Consider the following 6,324-nt stretch of genomic DNA (forward strand, 5'->3'; position numbering starts at 1 on the left):
CTTGTTGTTCACATCAATGTTATGACAAATTAGTAAAATGCTAAAATAATAAAAATTTAAAGTGAGAATTTTTTTTACTGTAGCACTCTGAAAATGTCAATTTCAGGGTGGCACTGAAAATTTTACTTTAGCTACTATAACCAACAATTTAACATATTTTCCATGAGCGAAGCCGTGGGTATTCTACTAGTAGGTTACTAAAACTGTAAAAATGGTCCAAAAGTTATCTCTTTTGGGAGCCTGCCTTGTGGAGGTTTATACAAAGACGGTGCAAGCAGTGGTTCAAAAATTATCCTTGTTTGGGGAGTATCAAGAGTTTATTCTTTGACAACTGCAGATGCAATAGCCCAAGCATTAAGGCTATCTGCATAGGTTGCAGATTTAGATGTGGATATGCAGTGCTTTTGGCAACACGGATTTGCATCAAATCCGCAGTGTAGTGCACAGCCAATGTTAATCTATGGGAAATGGAGATTTGTTGTGCACATGCTGCGGAAAAATCACCTAAGATCTGCAGCGTTTTTTTTCCCCGCAGCATGTCAATTCTTTTTGCGGATCTGAAGTGTTTCTGCACCCATTAACTTCCATTAAGTCAGGCACATCAGCAGCAAAACCGCAGATGTAAAAAAGATCCAGGGATTTGCTGCAGATGTGGGTGTGAGAAACGCTGCAGATCGGGAGGAGGGAAGTGTGTGGGCACAGTGTGGGTGGAGCTATGTGCGTGTATGTGTGTGCGAGGATCTGCATGTATGTGTGTGTGTGTTGTGTCTGTGTGAATCTGTGTCTGTGTGTGGGTGTGTGTGGGGCTGTGTGTAGGCAGGCATCATTCGTTGGGACTACTAATCCCATCCGGACATGCCTGCTACAGTAACACCATTAGCCAATGATGGGAAAGTAGTCCCATCATCCGGCTAATGTGTTGAATGTTAAAAAAATAACACATACAGTACACACATAGTACATACTTATCATATACACCTAATCTCCGAAGCCATCGATCATCTACAAATAAAATGAAAATAATAAACAAACAATATACTCCCTGTGTCTGATGTAATCCAATTAATAACGATTGCCCCATGACGATCCCCCATGGAGAGCTGTCACATCAGCAGATGTGGCCGCTCTCCAGGGGCTCTGGGATGCAATACCGAAGATAATCCTCCGCACTGTGTCACTCCACCGCCAACAGGTCACCTGAGTTCACCTGTCACTTGTGGCACTAGAGCGTGAGAATTTTCTCATGGCTGTAGTGCCGTAAAGTGAATTCCGATAATACACTGCGGGAGAGTTATCTCCAGTCATTGTGTCATTGGAGGCCCTATATAGTGGTGACATCTGCTGATGTGACCACTCTATAGGGGAGATTGTCGTGGGACACTCGTTATTAAAGAGGGACTATGGAACAGGAAGTATTTGTGTTTGTTAGTTTTTTACATTTTTTGCAGTTGATCGATAGCTTCGATCAGATTAGGATTGGAATAAAAATTATGAAAAAATGCGTAGTGTTTTATTTCATTAAAATACTTTTTTCTGGCTGTCTTTTTTTAATCCATTAATAACTATAGGATTAATAATGGATAGGCGTCTTATTGACACCTATCCATTAAGCTCCCAGGAGATATGTTTATTTATTTTTATTTAACTAATTTATATAGCGCCATTAATTCCACAGTGCTTTGCAAACATTATTGGCACTGTCCCCATTGGGGCTCACAATCTAGAATCCGTATCAGTATGTCTTTGGAATGTAGGAGGAAACCGGAGTACCCAGTACAAACTGCTTGCAGATGTTGTCCTTGGTGGGATTTGAACCCAGGACTCCAGCGCTGCAAGGCTGCAGTGTTAGCCACATGTGACTGTGCAGTGGTTGAAGCCGCATGGTATCTTAATATATACTTACCTTGTAATGTCTTCACATCCTATTCCATCCAAATGTGTCCGGATCCCAGAATTCCAATCGGCGGAAGTTCACCAGCCTCCATATTGGGACACCCAATTCATGCCGCTGCTGTGATCAGCCAAATGATTCACTGACTCCCGCAATCTTTGTACAGGAGGAGTGCATGCGCAGTTTTAACGTGACCGCCGCTATCTGTCTGCACAAAGGTGGCGGCGGAGAAGTCAGCACATGGGGAAAGAGAGAGTGGATAGGTGGGTGAGCATATGGGGGGAGAGATGCTCAGTGCTGCTAAACCTGCCCCCATCGTGACATTACCGCCCTCCTGTTGCGATAGCATGGGGCCTCCATCTCGTAAGAATATAACAGGGCATCCAAGCAGATATTTGGCAATGTAGGACAAAAATGCAACCCCAGCAGCCGCAGTGCAGTATAGATGAGATGATGTGCAGGGAGTAGACAACTTTTGGAGTGTGGGTCATCATCACTGGTGGCAGCACAACAGAGTAGAAGACAGACAACAGACAGGCAGGAAGATGGTATTGTTTGTTTTAAAAAATGGCATGGTAAGTGAATAAAAGTTGGCACTGATGCATGCCTAATTCATTTTGACAAATGTAGGGTTTTCCATGCTTGCTTAAACTGGCTATTTAGCATTGACCAAGCCACTGGCAGCACTGATTATACCCTTTATGACAGTGTAGTGGAGACTGGACTTGAAATGACAGGATGCCTATAGAAAATTAAGCAAGTTCTTGTCACTGGTCCAATCTGCTGAGCCAGAAGTCAAAGGGATTTTGGTTTAGGGTATCTGCATGAGAGAGGACACAATCTAGGTACAATTGATATCAGCTGTTCAGAAGGTGCGTCTCTGTTTGCTTCAAGTTGGTGGTGCAGCAGAATAAGAATCTGGTTCATCTGGTTCATCAAGTTAAGGTACCATTACACTAAACGACTTACCAACGATCACGACCAGCGATATGACCTGGCCGTGATCGTTGGTAAGTCGTTGTGTGGTCGCTGGGGAGCTGTCACATAGACAGCTCTCTCCAGCGACCAACGATCAGGGGAACGACTTCGGCATCGTTGAAACTGTCTTCAACGATGCCGAAGTCCCCCTGCAGCACCCGGGTAACCAGGGTAAACATCGGGTTACTAAGTGCAGGGCCGCGCTTAGTAACCCGATATTTACCCTGGTTACAAGTGAACACATCGCTGGATCGGCATCACACACGCCGATCCAGCAATGACAGCGGGTGATCAGCGACCAAAAAAAGGTCCTGATCATTCCCCACGACCAACGATCTCCCAGCAGGGGCCTGATCGTTGGTCGCTGTCACACATAACGAGATCGTTAGCGGGATCGTTGCTATGTCACAAAAAAAGTGACGTTGCAACGATATCGTTAACAATATCGTTATGTGTGAAGGTACCTTAAGTCTATCATGGCTACTTGTTGTAGCTCTTAGGCCGGGATCACACATGCGAGAAACACGTCCGTGTCTCGCATGTGAAATCCAAGCTCTGGCGCCGGCACTGTGGAGCGGAGCGTGCAGCCGCATAGCAACACATGGAACCGCACGCTCCGCTCTGGAGTGCCGGCGCCAGAGCTTGGATTTCACATGCGAGACACGGACGTGTTTCTCGCATGTGTGATCCCGGCCTTAAGGTGACACTGACACAGGTGGGGGGAGTGTTGTATCTGCCATGAGGTGGGCAGGTGTGTGTTTTACCAGGTATCCTTCCAGGAAAACCATCACCACACAGGAAATACAGCTTGTCTTGGAAATATGTCAATTTGGACACCCTTTTAGAAGCTGAAAAAATCCTCCATTTTGCTTTTATATCCCCTTTGAAAGGTAATTTTTTTAAATCAATATTTCATTTAACACAACAACACATTTTAAGTTTAATGATAGTTTCATGAAAGAACGGTTAATATTATACCTTTCATTATAAAATCTTCAGTTTTTACTCAAATTGGTTGATGCTAAAATGAATATACCCCTCGTCAAAAACCAATACTACTACAAGTATTTTTTATGACCTCCATGATTTTTAAAGACAAGACAGTACTAAGTCTTGAGCGAAAAGAATGGACAAGTTGGTGACATATTACATCTATCTTTTTCCATTATTTAAGAAAAACCTCTTTTAGAGCCTAGATGCTGGATAGAGAGTGATGCTCAACTTGTCTCTTCAGAATTCTCCATATGAGGTCGATAGGGTTCAGATCAAAAGAGATAATTGGCCACTGATTCACTTTTACATGCATCAGATGTGTGTTTTGGATTATTGTCAAGTTGGAAAAGTACACCCTTACTAATGGACACTTACTAAGGCTGCCGTCACACTAGCGTATTTGGTCAGTATTTTACATCAATATTTGTAAGCCAAAACCAGGAGTGTAACAAATAGAGGAAAAGTATAATAGAAACATATGCACCACTTCTGCATTGATCACCCACTCCTGGTTTTGGCTTACAAATACTGATGTAAAATACTGACCAAATACTGCTAGTATGACGGCAGCCTAAGGCTATGTGCACACACTGCGGATTTCCATGCGTTTACAGTACAATGTAAACCTATGGGAAATGCAATCCGCAGTGCACATGCTGCAGAAAAAAACGAGCGGAAACGTTTACATTCCGCAGCATGTCAATTCTTTGTGCGGATTCCGCATCGGTTTTACACCTGCTCCACAATAGAAAACCGCAGGACTAAAACCGCAGTGGAATCCGCACAAAAACCGCAGTAAATCTGCAGGAAAAAAAGCAGTGCTTTTGCCCTGCGTGGAAAAATCTGCAGTGGACCATTCCACATAGCCTAATTGTTACATATTCTGATTCAATATTGATACCATCAATGAAATGTAGCTCCCTGACACCATCCGCACTCATGTAGCCCCACATAAGGGCACTCCCACCACAATGTTTCACTTTAGGTAACATGCATTTAGAAAAATTGAATTAAGAAAAATGCACGGTGCCTACAATGAAACATAGTGGTTTGTTTAAGTCCAAAAATCAGGAATGAGGGGAATTAACCTTTCCTATTTTTTGGAGTAAATGTAGTAAATCAAGAATAAACAAAGAGTTGCTATTAACCCCTTAGCGACCGCCGATACGCCTTTTAACGGCGGCCGCTAAGGGTACTTAAACCACAGCGCCGTTAATTAACGGCGCTGTGGAAAAAGTGAATAGCGCCCCCCATAGGCCGATTTTCTCCGTGGTCTCGGCTGCCGGGGGTAGCCGAGACCCCAGAGAACATGATTCGGGGGTTTTTTAACCCACCCCGCATTTGGGATCGCCGGTAATTAACCGTTTACCGGCGATCGCAAAAAAAAAAAAAAAAAACGCGATCTCTTTTTAATTTCTCTGTCATCCGATGTGATCGCACATCGGAGGACAGAGAAAAGGGGTCCCAGGTGGCCCCCCAATACTCACCTAGCTCCCCCGATGCTCCTCAAGGCTCCCGGTGGGCGCCGCCATCTTCAAAATGGCGGGCGCATGCGCAGTGCGCCCGCCGGCTGGCACCGGGAGAATCTTTGATCGGGGTCGGTTTTACCGACCCCTGTTTTGCGATCGCCGGTAATTAACTGTTTACCGGCGACCGCAAAAAAAAAAAAAAAAAAGTAAAGTGTAATTCTCTGTCCTCTGATGTGATCGCACATCAGAGGACAGAGAAATAGGGGGATTCGGGGACCCTACAATACTCACCTACGTCCCTGGATCCTCTTGCTGCTCCTCCTGGCCGCCGGCAGAAGAAAATGGCGGGCGCATGCCCAGTGCGCCCGCCATCTGTCTCCATCTGCCGGCCGGCAGGAGAACAGCAGTTGGGGCTAAAATTAGGGTTAGGGGTAGGGTTAGGGTTAGGGCTAGGGGTAGGGTTAGGGGTAGGGTTAGGGTTAGGGTTAGGGGTAGGGTTAGGGGTAGGGTTAGGGCTAGGGTTAGGGGTAGGGTTAGGGCTATATTTAGGGTTAGGGTTGGGGCTAAATTTAGGGTTGGGGCTAAATTTAGGGTTAGGCTTCTTTCACACTTACGTCGGTACGGGGCCGTCGCAATGCGTCGGCCCGACATACCGACACACGTTGTGAAAATTGTGCACAAAGTGGGCAGCAGCTGTAGTTTTTCAACGCATCCGCTGCCCAATCTATGTCCTGGGGAGGAGGGGGCGGAGTTACGGCCACGCATGCGCGGTCAGAAATGGCGGATGCGACGTACAAAAAAACGTTTCATTGAACTTTTTTTGTGCCGACGTTCCGCCAAAACACAACTGATCCAGTGCACGACGGACGCGACGTGTGGCTATCCATCACGATCCGTCGGCAATACAAGTCTATGGGCAAAAATCGCATCCTGCGGGCACATTTGCAGGATCCGTTTCTTGTCCAAAACCACGGATTGCGACGGAATGCCAAA

This window comes from Ranitomeya imitator, chromosome 6 (assembly GCF_032444005.1).
Source record: "Ranitomeya imitator isolate aRanImi1 chromosome 6, aRanImi1.pri, whole genome shotgun sequence".
Taxonomy (NCBI): Eukaryota; Metazoa; Chordata; class Amphibia; order Anura; family Dendrobatidae; genus Ranitomeya; species Ranitomeya imitator.